The sequence below is a fragment of the Pipistrellus kuhlii genome, unplaced genomic scaffold (assembly GCF_014108245.1).
Source record: "Pipistrellus kuhlii isolate mPipKuh1 unplaced genomic scaffold, mPipKuh1.p scaffold_m20_p_9, whole genome shotgun sequence".
In the NCBI taxonomy this organism is placed as follows: domain Eukaryota; kingdom Metazoa; phylum Chordata; class Mammalia; order Chiroptera; family Vespertilionidae; genus Pipistrellus; species Pipistrellus kuhlii.
Genome location: NW_023425595.1, coordinates 12,817,815 through 12,835,491, shown reverse-complemented (window position 1 = coordinate 12,835,491; position 17,677 = coordinate 12,817,815). Strand labels below are relative to the sequence as shown.

The window sequence follows — 17,677 nt, the reverse complement described above, 5'->3', positions numbered from 1 at the left end:
ATTATCCTTCAATGAAATCAACCTGAGCCAGAAAATAATACACGTGCTCTATTTTCTTATGAGGATATGGATACATACTTTTTTAATTCTAAAATTTTATCTAGAGAGAATTATCTTTATATGGATACAGACATATGTAATCCAGACTATTTCAGCTCACATTCAGTGTTTAGAGGTAATCCCCTTAGTGTAGGTTCATAACAGAAGTTAATACTTACTTATTCACCAGAGAAATAAAATACTCACATTATATGGAATAGCTGCAACGCTGAGATGCTTGGATTCCCATCTGACCATTGTATTTGAAATGTAAAATTCCAAGATGGAAGATATCCACAAATATGCAGAAAGAATAATTCCACTTTTCTGGATACAAAAAGAAAATCTATAATTTTATAGATCTTTAAATATGTAATAATTTTAGCATCATAAGTATAATATGAAATTGCAAAAATTTTGAAAAATATAATACTTACCTAAAACTTTCCACGAGCTTAATACAATCATGCAGGATATGCTCCAAAAGCCCTAGTGGATGATAGCACCAGGCCCTATATATACTGTGCTGTTTTCCTATATATACATACTTATGATAAAATTTAATTTATAAATTAGGCACAGTAAGAGATAGGATATTCATTATTACCATAGATCTTAGCAATCTCAGCATACAATTATTTTCCTTTTTTCCCCCATTAAATTAAGAACTTTCACTTTTTCCCTTAAAGCACTTACAGCTTCACTTTGGAATATTCTAGTTGCCAGCATCACTACTGTGGTGCTTTGAGATCATTACTAAGTAAAATAAGGATTAGTTGATCACAAGTGTCATGGTACCACAATAGCAGAATTGATAACCAGGTAGCTACTAAGTGACCAAAAAGCAAGAAGAGTGTTCAACATGGAGAAACTAGACAAAAGGATGATTCATATTCTGGAGACAGGGCAGGACAATATGTGATTCATCACACTTCTCAAAGTGGCACACAATTTAAAACTTATGAAGTGTTTATTTCTGAAATTTTTCATTTATTACTTTTGGACCATTTATTATTTTTGGACCATTGGTGGGCAAATGAAACCACAGATATCACAACCATGAAAAAGAGGGAGAAGTTTCCTGTATTTTTAAGTGTTCTTATTTATTCCTATTACCTGTAGAAATAGAACTTCTACATATTTACTGAACTGTCACACCAGTAAAGCATAATAAGCAAGACACTGAAAAAGAAATATGAATGCTTCTGCTGCATAAAGCATACAGTATACATGGTTCATTAAAATATAAGTGCAGTCCCACTATGACAAAAATGCCAGTAATGTTAATGATAGTAAAAATCCAGGACTGCAAATATTTGCCCTGACTATCCTGTCATCTTGACAATTTGTCGAAAAAAAATTACAGTTCCTTTTTTTTATCTCAGTTGCAACAGGTTTTTGAAAGCTTGAAGGGCTGATGTGCTGATATAAATATTTCATAACTTTAAGAAACTGGGGACCCCATGCAAATTTAACCAACGACCAATATGTTTGTTTGTTTTTTCCATTTCAACTTTCATATCCAGTATATTTAGTATAAAACCAAATGATTAGTGCCATGTCAAGAAAAGGTGAATTCATGGTATATTCAGGGGACTTGGGATTTATCTGCCTATTGTGTCCATAGAACTTCTGATTACCAATTCTCAAAAGTATTTTATATGCTAATCATGGAATACCATCAAAGGGTTTAATAAAGAACACTCATTCATACAATTAATACATGTGTTCATTTCCAGGCTTTATATTAGTTTGGGGAGACACTGATAAGTAAATATGTTTAGGACATTGAGTCAATGAGCCTGCCAACCTCATGTCCTTATTTTGAAAAAATACCTATATTTACTTAATATTTTTTTAGTCTTCACCAGTATCCTTCATTTGAATCTCAATAATCTAGATATTAGTTATTTTATGTAATAGCCTTTGATTTCTTGAATTTTTGGTGGTCAGGTTTAGAAATCTATTCAGTGGTTTGGATAATATTTGTAGTCATACCAATTGGAAATTATCCTATCACCTCTACATTTGTTTAATACCAAATATTCTCAGTTCATTTACAAACAAAGTTAAAGTGTTAGACTTTAGTTGTAAACAAACAAACAAACAAACACAACTTCGTACTTACGTGTGCCCATTGAAGTTTTACTTATTTCAGTAAAAATAGTGTAATTTCAATTAAAGTTATAACTAGACCAATCATTGCAATAGCAAGACTGTAGATGTTCACCTTTATGATACAAGCCAACTGGAATAGACACAAAATATCAACTAGGTATATGTCTACTAGTCCAAACACGTTGGAATAAACTTATTAGTTTGTATTAATGGCAAGTATTGTTATAATTTCTGAACTTGTCAGAATCAGTTAGCTACTCTATGGGTTCCCCAATCTCTAAATTTATCAAAACCCAAACAAGTATTTCTTTCATTTTCTCCATATAAAATAAAATTTTTAAATGAAATATTACAAAGCAATATTTTACATTTAAGTATTTTGGATCGATTTTTACTCTTTCAGAGGTAATGAAATATCCTCCTTACTAATATTCTTGCTCTTGATAATTTAAATTTTTATCTTTGAAATTGCTTCAATTATTCTGACTTAGCAACATTGGGGAACACTTTTTCTCTGCTTCTATTGCAAAAATTCCTGAGATGACAAACTGAGAACAAAAAGAGCTACACATAAGAATCTTTTCATTATTATCTAAGAGATTCTTCTCACAACTTTAGTAGCATTCATTTTTTAAAAATTAATAGTGCGTTTAATAAATGGTCTGTAAAATGTAACATCATGCCAACTTACTAATTGCTAAATTTAAAGCCATAACAACTTTATTACATTTGAAAAATTATTAATAATTTAGATTTTTTTCTTTTCTCAAGATTTCCCAAGTATTTGCAATGATTGCTGAGAAAGTATACCTAATAATAAATTAAAGGAGTTATTTATAATTTTCTTAAAATATTACTAAAAATTTTGATTTTTTTTCAAAACAAATGACATTTAATATGAAGATGTCAGAGCATTTTAATATGTTTGATATGGTGTGAAATGAAATCCCTCAATTTCCAAAATGCCTGTTAAACTAACTCACTTCCTTGGCAATGCCCTGGCGTGCTCTCTTTTAGAGTATAATGGAATTCTGATGCTAATTAAAAGTTAGCTCAGATTTCACAGCTTAAGGACATACTGCCCTTACATCAGACATCACCTACAAGTTTGGAGATTCCCATTGAACCTGTATTTTTTACCAATTTGTTATAAAATATGGGGTTTCTACTATCCATCTCAGGTTTGATAATTATACACACATTTATTTATACCCTGTTAGTTCAAAATGGAATTTAGGTGATTTGCAGAAGTATATACATTAGGTTTAAAAATTAACAAACAGAAGTTTGAATATCCTATGAAAAATTGCAACCTGCTCTAATCTCATACCTCCTTGCCCTCCTCTATATTTTATCTCCCCACCCACACACAGTTTTTTTCATCTTTTAATATATTATCTTTCACTAAAAGTTAATTTATTTTTTTAATCCTCACCCAAGGATATTTTTCCATTGTTTTTCAGAGAGAGTGAAAGGAACGGGGAGAGACAGAGAGAGAAACATCAATTGGTTGCCTCCTGAATATGCCTGATGATAAGATTTGAACCCAGGACCCTTCAGTCTGCAGGCCAACACTCTAGCCATTGAGCCAAACCAGCTAGGGCTAAAAGGTAATTTTTACAAGGATAGATATCTTGGTCTGTTTTGTTCATTGCTGTAACTGAAGCACTTAGAACAGAGCCTAATCCACATTAGGTATTCAATAAATATTTGCCAAACGAATGAATGAAAAATAATTTTGTGAGATAGACACTTATTATTGAGAAGTCTGGGAAAATGGAAGGAGATTAGAATATTTTACCCTTTGCTATAAGACAATACAAATCCCTGAGAAGTCCCCATTGAATCCTTTCACGTTCCTCTTGGCTCAAAAGCAGCCTGCTCTCTTTCTTTTGCTGAACTACTTTAAAAAATCTCTTCTATTGCCCCAGCAATTAAGTGCTGGCTCTCAGCTTGCTCATATTATTAGTAAATATGGGCAATTAGGTAAGCTGAACAGTCATCAACCATTTGCTATGTATCTAAAACCATTCCTTGGTTCTAACATTCATTCAACTACATAGAATCATTGTTTGGAAGAATTTTCTAAATATTTTGTCACTTTGAAATATCCTCAATAGATCTAAGAATTCTTTGATAGCAGTAATTGTATATTTTCACAGATGGTTTTCACATTGCCTGGTCACAGAAGCAAACACTAGATATATTGTATTAAATGCATGAATTTATTTACTCACACTCAAGGTTGCAATAAATGGGTATACTGATAGCAAGGCTTAGGCAAGTAGGTCAATGAGAATAGTTCAATTTGCCTGATATATAACTGCATCCAGATATACCCCAGAGCACAGTGGATCAGACCAATTATTACTTGGGCAGCCTGTGAGACAGGAATGTCATAATCAATTACCCAGACATATCAAATTTCAAGAGAGTTACAAAATGGGAGCTAGAAAAGGCTTTGGGGGGGCGGGGGAGTATAGCATCCATTGTTTCTGGATCATGGGAGTCTCTACTAGTCTGGTCAGCCCTAAAAATTATTGAAAACTGGGGAAAAGTCAAGGTGATGGAGGAAGGTAGCAGCCACAAAAGCACTTAGAATTGCTATGTGTATTCATGATGTGTGTGTTTTTAGCAACTTGTAGTGGTGTGATTGCTTTCAGGTAAATGAGTGTAGGGGCTTGTTTAAGGACTAGGGCAGACGGACACACCGCTGGAGTCCTCTGGCTCTGAGAGAAGAGCTTCCGTCTCTACAGGCCTTTCTGCCGCTGCCTCCTCCTGTTTATTTTGTCTTACATACACTATGCTCAGTTCCACTCATTTTCTGTGATAGTGTTCTACCATCTCCATCCCCTAAAACAGCTAATGGGACAATGTCATTGTTGTTTTTTTCTGACAGTAATTTTGCCTTTGCACTATGTGGTGGGAGGACCCGCTCATAACCAACCTTATCTGCTAAATCCTGGCCCCACTGGTCTTAGGAACTTTCCTGAACCATGATTTATCTTACAGTCTTGGGTTTAAATATGACTCAAGGTTCCATTAGTTAGGATGTATGATGGGGAAAGATATAGCATGCTTAATTAGATTAGGTGAAGGAATAAGAATAGTGGTCTAGAATATCACCTTCCCCAAGAGAAATGTATGTTAGGAACACAATGCTGTGAGATGATCAATGTCCACAAAGCCTTGTGATTTAAAATATCTCTTGACTCTTCATTTCCTTTATACAGTCTCAGACTTACTTTATAGACATACATAGAAAGAAGGAAAACACAATGGTAGGATTGCTAGAATTAATTCCATCGATTGTTTTTCATTGGATAGTTAAGGTAAAGGAGTCAATGTCTCATTTAAAAAAATAACATTTTAAACTTACAACATCAAAGATCATTTATTCACTCAAGTAGCACTTAGTCCTTACCCCCAACATTCTGGTTCCTGTTTTCAACACAAGGCGGGGTGTTGACATCTTATCGAAAATATAGCATAGATATTAGAGAGAGTGAATGGATTCTATTTCTAAAAGAAAATATAGAAAAATAAACAATGATTTTCTCAGATAAGGCACTTAAAAGTCATTGAGAAATTCAGAAGTTATGATATGACTACAGTGACACTTCTGAACTGGGGATCAAATGTGGAAATCAGTTGCTTAAAACCTTTTGATGGCTCCTGGTTCCTTCAGTCCCCAGTGCACATTTCTTTGTGTGGCTTATTAGTGCTGTTATGATTCGATCTCCCCTTTCTTAGCATCCCATACATTCTTGATCACTGACATTTCCATTACCATGTGATATTACACTCATGTTTCCAAACACCTTCTCATATACATCTTTGCTGCTGTAAAACCTCACACAGTGTCACATTGTCTGGCTCTAATAACATATTTGTAAGTGGTTGGAATTTGATAGCTCCTTGCTCAATGAATCTGGCAAATGAATTTCTCTCTTTTGGTCTGTTACAGCATTATGTTTAAGTGTATAGAATTGTTTATGTGAGTCCTATAACATATGCTTGGAAGGTCAGACTTAAAGCATTTATTGAACTAATTTTGGGCAGCCCTGGAGTTTACCACAAAGACAACTACAGTCCTTCTGCAGAGCAAGTGAATTCAAGCGGGGGGAGGAGGGAGGAGAGAACCTGTTGAATGGGACATATGGTATGTACTAAGAGGTCTTGGGTAGAGAAAAGAAACTGGTTTTGAGGTTGAGGGTCACACTGTATGTCTATGGGCAGGCCAACGGCATTACAAGAAGTAATTCCCACAAGACCCACTCTTGCATGAAGAACTCTCACTGGACTGTTCCATATCGGCAGCAGCAGAATTTACTTCATCACCATTAAAGACTCTCAAGCAATGCTTTCAAACTCACCTAGGAAAGGGAATACACAATCAGAGCAACTCTTAACTCAAAGTTCTTGAAAACCAACTATTAAGAATATGAGTTTTCATGGAAGAGGAAAATAGTCCATACTATTGTATTAAGTTTGCATGGTGACAGATGATGACTAGAATTAGTGGGGTGATCACATTGTAAGGTATAAAAATGCTGAATCACTTTACTGTACACTTGAAACTAATATAACAAAAATAAGGTTGTATACCAGCTACACTTAAGTAAAAAAAAAAATTTAAAGAGAAAAAAGAATATGCATTTCTGTTCATATATTCTCTATTGCAAAATCTAACACACATCTTCTAAACCTCAAAAAATATATATAGAGAGAGAGAGAGATAAATAGATAGATATAGATATATAGATATATAGATATATAGATATAGATATAGATATAGATATAGATATAGATATAGATATAGATATAGATATATGGTCAAAGGTGGAAGGCAAGAATCCATACTGCCACTACTTGCTCCATGACCTTGGGGTTCCCAAGTCACTATATTCGTATGTTCTTCTGTAAATAACCAATATACCTTTACCTGAGAGGATGCTGTACATGTAAAACAGGCCAGTTATTAAAAACATACATTGGAAGAAGGGGTATTGAAAGGAGTAAGTAAAAAGCACTATGTATTAATTGGAGTTCTTCTCAACTATAAGCACTGGGACTAGGAGGTTTTCGGAGCCCCTGACACTCTCCCCCGCTTCACCCCCCTACTCCTGGTCCTAACACCAGTGACAACCTGGCCAGGGTTTCCTACACTCATGTGTAGGTCCAGAGGTGTGTGAAGTCATAGTTGGCACCCTTGATTCAGGGCTGCGACAGGGCCTCGCAGCCAGGGTATTCAGGTGGGCGCTGCTTCCTGGGTGGTGGTACCCCTAATCTCAGGCTCACGCGGTCAGACGCTGCAGTTGTAGTGAAGAATGATGGAGGCGCGGAGCGAGCAGCCCCATGCGGACAGCTTAAGCATAGTGGAACCCCTGTGGCTGGCTCAGTGGGAGCCCCTATAGGCAAGTTCCCAGGACGAATGTGTAATAGTGGGCTGGCAGAGATGTCACCTTTTCTGACAGAGTCAGCATCATATTCTGTCCTTGTATCAGGGCCCACTTAGGGGGAAGAGGCTGTGCTTGATAGTACTGGGCTGATCCAGTGACAGCCACATCCCTCACTTCACGTCTTCTTTAGGCCCTTGGAAAGAAGGATCATCATCAGAAGTCCCATTCAACCAGCAATCTTCTGCAGCCTCTTTGGTCATCAGTTTATTCTTTTGTAGAGATAATAATACACATGACACAGAAGTTTGAAGACCAACATTGTCTTACACATTCCACTGCTACAATCAGGGATGAACATCCTTCATGCTGAAACTGACAGTTTACTTTTCATACTCAGTGTTTAACTGTTGGGAACAGTCAGTAGGAACAAATGAATGACTACAAAGTCTGATGAGTTGTTAAATTATTTGTATCACAGGGCTAATTACGAGTGGTAATTAAGTTTGTTGAGTCCTTGTGTGTTTGGTATTTTGCCAGTTAATTACTTCAATACAATCTCATGGAGTGCCAATGTGTGCCAGGCATTGTTCTCAAGGCTGGTGATTCAGCAGTGAAGCAAACCATGAAATACCCTGCCCTCCTGGGGGCTTATATTAAGAAGGGGGAAAACAATAATAAGCAAGAACCATAAAGAAATGTATGTTAAGAGTGACAAAAAGGAGGAAAATTAAGTATGGGAGGGGAATAGAGTAAGTGTGTAGATAAAAATGAAAGTAAGGACAGTTAGGAAAGTCCTCCTTGGAAAGAAGGCTTTTGACCAAAGAGAAGATGAAGGAGAGAACCTTGTAGCTATCTGGGTAGAGGAGATGCAGGACAGAACCTGAAGGTTCTGGAGAAGGAGGGTGTGATGGAGCTGGGAATGAGGAGAGGAAGCCAAATCATGTAAGGCCTTGTCAGGACTTTGGCTTTACCTGTGAGATGAGATACTATTGAAAGTTTTATGTTTAACTTATCATGAAAAATTTCCAACAGCAGAAAAAATATGATAGATCCCATATAGACATCAATTATGCTTTACAATCTTTTTCATCAATTATCCTTCTCCTAGATTATTTTTGACTGGACCAATGTATTATTTCACCTGTGAGTATTTTATTATTTTTTTTAATATATTTTATTGATTATACACAGAGAAGAATTGAGAGGGATAGAGAGTTAGAAACGTCGATGAGAGAGAAACATCGACCAGCCGCCTCTTGCACACGCCCCACCGGGGATGTGCCCACAACCAAGGTACATGCCCTTGACCGGAATCGAACCTGGGACCTTTCAGTCCGCAGGCCGACGCTCTATCCACTGAGCCAAACTGGTCTCGGCTCACCTGTGAGTATTTTAGTATGTGTTCTAACAGTTTTAACAGTATTCTAAGAGAAGAGTTGTTTAAAAAACACACAACAATATCATTGTTAAGTGTAATAAAATTAACAATAGTTTCTTAGTATTATTTAATAACCCAATCCATATTCAAATTTCCTGCTTGTCTCAGAAATGTCTTTTTGTAGTTGGTTGGTTGGAGTCACTATTCAAATAAGATCCACTTACTGCCGAAACTGGTTTGGCTCAGTAGATAGAGCGTCGGCTTGCGGACTGAAGGGTCCCGGTTCCATTCCAGTCAAGGGCATGTGCATTGGTTGCAGGCACATCCCCAATAGGGAATGTGCAAGAGGCAGCTGATCGATGATTCTCTCTCATCTATGTTTCTGACTCTCTCTATCCCTCTCCCTTCCTTTCTGTAAAAAAATCAATAAAATATATATATATATATATATATATATATATATATATATATATATATATATATATATATATATAAAGATCCGCTTACTACATTTAGTTGCTTTATGTTTTAAGCTTTTAAAACACTTTGCTTTCTTCATTTTTAAAATGTCATGTGTTTACTGAGAAGAGTGTATAGGTCATTTGTCCCTTGTAATTTCCCACATTCTAAAGTCACAAATTGCTTCTATGTGGTATTATTTAACTTGTTTATTTTCCATATTTCCTGCAAACTAGTTGTCATAATAGAAGCTTGATTAGATTTAGGTTCAGATTTTTCTGGCAAAATGCTCCCATAGTCAACTATGTGTAATTCCTTTTGTATCACATTGGGAGGCACTTGTTGACTGGTTTGCCTGTTTCAATGATATTAAAACTGCACAGTGCATTTAGGTTTTGTCTTGACCTACCCATTACACATTTTCTCATGAACTTTTCTTCTAATGAATTTTAGAATCCATTGATGTTCTTTATTTAGATCCCTGCCATTGGAGATTCCACAATTGTGGTTTTCATTATTATTTTATTTTATTTTATTAATCCTCAACAGAGGATTTCCACTGATTTTGAGAGAGACTGGAAGGGAAAAGAAGAGACTGAGAGAAACACCGATGTGAGAGAGACACATTGATTGGTTGCCTCCCACATGCCCCAACCAGAGTAGGAAGAATGTAACTGGGGTATGTGCCCTTGATTGGAATCAAACCTGGAATCCTTCAGTCCACAGGCTGACTCTCTATCCACTGAGCCAAACCAGCAAAGGCAATTGTGGTTTTCTTAATACTATTATTTCTTCTTAATTTATTGTCTGGTATTCTTCTAAAAAGAATAACCTCCCTCTTCCCCCAATTATTTGATTCTCCAAAAATTGTTTGTGTAAAAAAGACAAAAGGCAAAACCATTCTGGAAGGGTAAAATAAAGACCACCAAAAATCTGTGCCTCCATTAAAAGCAATGAGGACATTGGGCAAAATTGTCAGTCAACTTTTTAGAATTCTAGACCTTAATCAAAAACTGCATGAGAAGTGTGTATACAAGAAAAATGGTTGACTTTTGGCCACAACCTTTGTGGTATTTTAACTTGCCTATTTCCACCCACCCCCCACCCCATCATCCTGGTAGTCTTTGAAATCATAGCCTCAGAATGATGGTGACTGAAAATCAGTAGCATAGCAGCCACTGGAGGAGTCAGAACAGATTTAGAACTCTCTCAAAAGCCTTCCTCTCAGAGAATTGTCACCATTTGACTAGTATGTCAGCTCTTTGGAAAAGCCTTATTCACAGAACTTATTTTTACTTGACCTGACACAGAGCTCACTCACTGAGAAAAGCCCAATTACAGGGTGTTTGTGGAATCTGATGAGTGGGTTTTAAAAAGTTGTAGCTGCCAGCTACCCAAGGAAGTAATACCAGTAAGCAATGCCAGCAGAAAAGAGGCTGGACAAAAATCTTAAAGTGAAAATCTAGGGAATGATATATCCATTAGGGCTCTGTAACTGTAAAGTTCTGACATATTCTCGATATCTAATGATCTCACACATATGCACATGGTCAAGGAAAGACCTGAGGAGACATTAATTTCTGGCTGCCCTTGAAGCTCCTAATGAGCCAGAAGAAAAGGCTAAGGCAGAGTTTTAAACTTTTCAAATGTTAAAGGCACTGACATACCTATATATTCCTTCAGCATGGGGTGAGAAACTTGTAGTCTCAAGCCACTTATGAACAACTCATTTCAATTATTAGCTTAACACTAAGTTAAAGTGACTGCACATGACAAAAAATATGAATTTTTTGTTTAGTCCAGGGAAATCACTGAGCAAACAGCAAAAACAGCAAAAAATATTATTTAGAATGTCCAGTTTTAATAAAAAGATGTTAAGACATACAAAGAAATAGGATAATATACACAGGGGGAAAGGGACAATAATGGGAAATGTCCCAGAGGAAACTCAGATGATAAGCCTAATAGACACTGACTTTCAATAAATTATAATAGGTATATTGAAAATGCTAAAGAAGCCGAAACCGGTTTGGCTCAGTGGATAGAGCGTCAGCCTGCGGACTGAAAGGTCCTAGGTTCGATTCCGGTCAAGGGCATGTACATTGGTTGCGGGCACATCCCCAGTAGGGAGTGTGCAAGAGGCAGCTGATCGATGATTCTCTCTCATCGATGTTTCTAACTCTCTATCCCTATCTCTTCCACTCTGTGAAAAATCAATAAAATATATTTTTTTTAAAAAGAAAATGCTAAAGAAAATTATATCAAGGGTCAAAGAAAAAACATGAAAACAATATCTCACTAAAAAGAAAATATTAAAGAGACTTAAATTATTTTTAAAAAAACTAAATAGAAACTCTAAAGTATAATAACTAACATTAAAACAAACAAACAAAAAAAAAAAAACTCACCAAAGGGGCTCAATAGCTGATTTGAACTGTCAGAAGAATGAATTCAAAAACTTGAAGTTAGCCGAAGCCGGTTTGGCTCAGTGGTAGAGCGTTGGTCTGCGGACTGAAAGGTCCCAGGTTTGATTCTGGTCAAGGGCATGTACATTGGTTGCAGGCACATCCCCGGTAGGGGGTGTGCAAGAGGCAGCTGGTCGATGTTTCTCATTGATGTTTCTAGCTCTCTATCTCTCTCCCTCTCTGTAAAAAAATCAATAAAAAATAAAATAAATAACTCGAAGTTAGGCTAATTAAGATTATCCATTTTGGTGAAAATAAACAAAAGTAATGAAGAAAAATGAACAGAATTTCAGTGATCTGTGGGATACTAACCAGAATAACAACAGAGTCATAATGAGAAAGTGACAAGGACAGGAAAGGGGCATAAAGAGTACTTGAGAAGAAAATAGACAATTTTTTTTTCAAATTTGATTAAAAAATATTAATCCAAGAAGCTAAACAAATTCCAAGTTAAATAAACTTAAAAGGATCCATATACAGCAAAGTTAAAATAGGAAAAGCTACCTATAGAGAAAAATATCTAAAGTAGGAATAGAAAAGCAAATTATGTTCGAGGGATCCTCAGCAAGATTAACAGGTGATTTATCATAAAGCACTGATGTCTAAAGACAATGGGATGATAGCTTTAAAGTGATAAAAAGTATAAAAATAATTTTTGAAGTTAGGAATAATGGAGAAATTAGACATTTCCAAGCATATAAAATTCGTTTCTAGCAGACCTGCCAGAGGGGTGGCCTGAAGCTAGACTTTGCTCCTGGCCCAACACCAGCTTCCAGAGGTCCTCCCTTTGTATTCTTCAGGCTAAAAGGAAGAGCATGAGAAATGAGGTCAGCTCCGCATGAGGAAATAAAATTACTAGATAGGTAAGATATAAAAATCAGTATAATTGCATTTTTGGTTGAAAACTTACTGCTGAGGGGGGAAAATATGTGCACATATATGTGTATGTATATATAGTTTACATGAATTACAAATACATCCTTACAATAGAATGCTGTGTGTATTTTAGGGACACTTAAAAATATACACATTATATATAGCTAGTGGCCCGGTGCACAAAATTAGTACACTGAGGGGGGAATCAGGTCTAACCCAGCAGTCAGACATTCCTTTCCCAGCCCAGGCTTTTGCAGTCTGAGACCCATTGCTCCTTTCTGCCCACCTGCTTGTTGCTCCTTACTGCTCAAGTCACTACTGTAACTTAGTGCTGCTGTAGAGGTGGGAGAGGCTCCTGCCACTTTCACTGCGCTTGCCAGCTGTGAGCCTGGTTTCTGGCTGTGTGGTGCTCCCCCTTTCAGAGCTCACTGACCACCAGGAGGCAGCTCCTGCATTGAACATCTGCCCCCTGGTGGTCAGTATGCATCATAGCAACTGGTAGTTCTGTCGATTTGCATATTAGGGTTTTATAATATAGGATAAAACAATTGTTCATGGAGGGAGGAAAGTGAGAGTTGGGTGTGGAGAGCAAAGAAAAAAAATTGAAAACAGAAAAGAGTCCTTACAAACATAACAAAGGATTTGTAACAAAACAATGTACCTAAAATGTTTTTAAAATTCACAACATGAAAAATTATAGAGTAAAATTGTGGGCAAAAAATTATAATATTTTGGGAAATGAAGTTTCTAGAAAAATTAGAATACAGGAGACATTCATTCATATAGGCTCAGTAGCATATAAATATTAAATATACCTTCTTCACTAGGTAAGCTATGCAAATTTTAACAATCTATATATATAAAACCCTAATATGTAAATAGACCAAACTGTGGAACAACCAAACAACCAGTCACTAAAATTTGTGTTGACCATCAGGGGGCACGCATGGAACAGGTGTTGGCAGCAGGTGGCAGAGCGTGGAACATGGTGGGCATCAGCCACTATGCGATAGTGAAGCAGGTGAGTGGGGGCACCTGACCAAGGCAGGGCACCGGTTGCTGTCATCAGGGTGAGCCTCTGGTGGTTACTGAAAATTCTTCACTCCCACAGGCCACAGACCATCCCAGCACTTGTATCTGCTGCTGGTGCCAGCTCCATTCACACCTGCTGCCGGCACTGGAGTGGTGGCTGCCAGTCCTGACTGCCCCTCAGGGCTTCTCTACCTCCCCCTGCATCTGAGGGGCAATTGAGGAAGCAGCCACCACTTGCACCCACTGATGGCACCAGCCCCAATTGCTCCACACTGTCAGTGGGTGCAAGCTAGATGGTGCCATCAGTGTGTGGGAGCGGGGCTGCCAGCAGATATGGGGACAGGGGCATGCCAGGAGGGCCCAGGCAGTGGCATGGAGAATGGGCCAAAATCTGTCCCCGTGCCCACTGTAGCACACAGTTCCTTTCAAGTTTCATGAATTAGTGCACTGGGTCCTAGTATAGAATAAGAAAGAAACATTAGAAATTGTGTTCAGAGCTTATCTGCAGAGAGGCTTTCACAAGCCTCTGTTTAAAATTTGTGCTAATTTTCATGATTTCCTTCAGTCAGTATTTAGTGTATCACCCTATCCATATTTAAGTCTTAATCCCACTCCAGAAACATGTGTACCCAAACTTAGAACTTCTCTTGAATGGAAAAAACAAACAAACAAACAAAAAAACCTTAATCTAGGCTGACCAAATTTAACTTGAGAAAAATTAATGCTCACCTACCCACACAGAAAATGCTCACCTACCCACACAGAAAATAATAACTGTATTTATCCATTTAAGTTTTTATTAATAAAATGAGGGAAAGGAAATACTGAGATGGACTTAATATACATTTTTCACAGAAGCCTCTTGAACAAAGTGAAGTTCTTCATTTGCCATTAAACTTTCCCTTTTGATTGAGGTCGTGATGGTTCTTTCATATGTAGGATAAGGATCACATTTTTCCACATACCTGAGGTAAGTTTGGTATTAGTAAATTGATCATGAATACACTCTAAAATAAAGAATTACAGAATTTGGGTTGAATTTTGGAAAGATTGCTAAAAGGAATATGCTCATCATTGAGATTTTAAAATTTAAACCATGTGCTTTTGATGTTTTATAGTTTCCTTCCTTTGACCCCTCCCTTCCTCCCTCCATTCCTCCCTCCCTCCTTCCCTTCCTCCCTCCCTCCCTCCCTCTCTCCCTCCTTCCCTCCCTCTCTGGGTTGAAAGCCAGAGACAATGCTATACGAATAGATAAATCCCAAATCACGGATTGATCTTATGAGAACATTTAGTTTTCACTTAGCATAATGTTCTTCAGGTCCGTCCATGTTGTCATAAGAGTAATATTTTCTTCTTTTTTTATGGCCGATTAGTATTCCATTGTGAAAGTGTACCATAGCTGTTTTATCTGCTCATCTGCTTATGGGCACACACTTGGGTTGCTTCCAAATCTTAGCTATTATAAATAATGCTGCAATGATTGTAAGGGGTGCATACATTCTTTCAAATTAGTGCTTTGGGTTTCTTCAGATAAAGTCCCAGAAGTGGAATCACTGGGACCTGAATACCCTGGCCAGGGAGCTGAGAAGCAATTGGAAATGGGAAAAATCTGACAATATTTTAGATATAATCTAAATGTATTTAAATTATGTCCTTGTTTTCTCCATCTCCCACAATTAAAGTTTAGATAGGCAACATTTACATCATAAAAGCCTGAAATTATAGCATGACATTCATTTATGCAATAATTTAGCCCCCATCTAGTTTCTTAACCCCCATTTCCCATCACTTAACCCCCCCCAAAAAAAAACTATGCTTCAGCCTCATTAATTCACTTATCATTCCATAAATATGCCTTGTTTAGTTCACAACCTTAATCTATAGATTGCTTTGCTTAAATAATCTCTATTTTTGAATTAATCTGATAAATTTAAGATTGTAGAAGAAATTTCAGAAAAATTTTTTTCCTTTGGATTGTTGACTTTCTCTTGATACTCAGAAACTGAATCTCCATTTGTACTGCAAAAGGCATTTCCTTTTAAAAATGTGCATGATAGATAAATTCCTGAGAAATTAAGGTATTGAAAGCCTGATATCTGGATCACTGATTGCCTTTCTATAAATTTTTTTTCCTCTCCATTGCTAGTTTATTGTTGTTAATCCTCACCAGGAGATATTTTTCCCATTGTGTTTTGTTTTGTTTAAGTAAATCTTTATTGTTCAAAGTATTACATATGTCCTCCTCCCCTCCCCCTCCACTTTGACTCCTTTAGCCCACCCCTGCCCCTTGTCCCCTGCCCAGGGGCCTTTACCCACCCTATTGTATGTGTCTATGGGTTATGCATATATGCATACAAGTTCTTTGGTTGAACTCTTCCCACTCACCTCCACCTTCCCTCTAAGATTCCACAATCAGACTGTAGAATCCATTGCTTTTTCAGAGAGAGTGGAAGTGAGGGAAAGAAGGAGAGGAAGAGAGAGAAAGAGAGAAAGATCCATGTTGAGAGACACATCCACTGGTTGCCTTCCATATGCACTCCTACCAGGGGTCTGGGGAGTGAACCTGCAACCCAGGTAAGTGCCTTTGGCTGGGAATTAAACCCGGGACCCTTTGGTCCATAGGCTGGTGCCCTAGCCATTGAAAAAACCAGCCAGGGCTCTATTGCTAGTTTTTGAGATCCTAAGAAACACTTCATTTGAGAAAGCTTTTCCATATTCTGGTGTTGTATAATTTCTATCATCTTACATTTGACACAATGATATTTTGCTAGGAATAAAATTTGACAGCCTTGTGTTTTACATGCTAGGACTTATCCATAACATTTTTGCCTCACCTCATAGCTTAGACACAAAGTTTTCTTTGGCTTCTTCCATTTCTTCAGATTATTTAAGCATTTTGCTCTTATTTCCATTCTCCTATCAGAGCAAAGGTTGACTTCATCTCAGTCATTTTTACTTTCAGTGCCTATTCCTAATAGATGCTTGAAGTGGAGGTAAATATCCAAGTACACAAGAAGTTTAGAACCAGTGATATTTGAGAACAGGATCTGTCAGCAGCTCCTTCCCTCCTTTCTCTCAATTTTCCCTTTCCTCCTTTTACTCTAAGACTCCTACACATTCTTATTCTTTCTTGTTCTTTCCTAAATATCCCTCTGTATCTGGTCTGGGCTATAAGGACAAGTCACTCTCTGCTTCATATTAATTTTGTACTCTTTCTAAGAGGTTCTTATTATTGTAATGATTCTTAAAGCTGAGGCTGTTTTGTGGGTACTGGGGGAAAAAAGGCAGATGTATTTTTCATCAAAGTTTTCTGCTTCAGTGATGTTGAAGTCAATTGGAGATAAAGTTGGGTTTTTTTTTTTAGACATACAGTAGGAGGAAAGAAAAATAACTTTATTGAAAGGATTTTTACCATCTTTCCAACTTCTTAGTTACCTATTCAAAAATCTTGGTTTCTGAAAAAACCAAATGTCCCAAACTTTTGATTTTCAACTTGTTCTCTCAAAATTTGAGAATTTAAAGGAATGAGACTTCAGCATTTCCACATTCCTGTGCCTTTTAACAACCTCTACAAAGGAATTATCTGTTGAATTGAACAGGCCTGTGCCAAGAAGGCATATATCTTCCATTTTATTCTCTCATAAGGTGTAAACATAAAAATATCCTGTAATAAAAAATACCTTTGTCTAGGGTAAATTACAATATTTACCTTTAATTGTATAGAAATTATTACAGTGCACAATGGTTAGTGCAGAGTGTTGTTGTTTTTTAAGCTACCGCTAATCATAGCTTATGGACTACTTTATACTTAATTCTTATAAAAATCTAATTACTCAAATAGGGTTTATAATAAAACCCAATATCTTCTGATTCACCAAGGGAGATATGAAATACTCACCACATCTTTA

The 17,677-nt window shown here is 36.8% G+C and overlaps 1 pseudogene; it reads right to left on the bottom strand.

The window, feature by feature from the left end:
• Window positions 1–247: 247 nt before the first annotated feature.
• Window positions 248–5,703, bottom strand: LOC118713564 (annotated as a pseudogene).
• Between the last annotated feature and the right edge of the window lie 11,974 nt (window positions 5,704–17,677).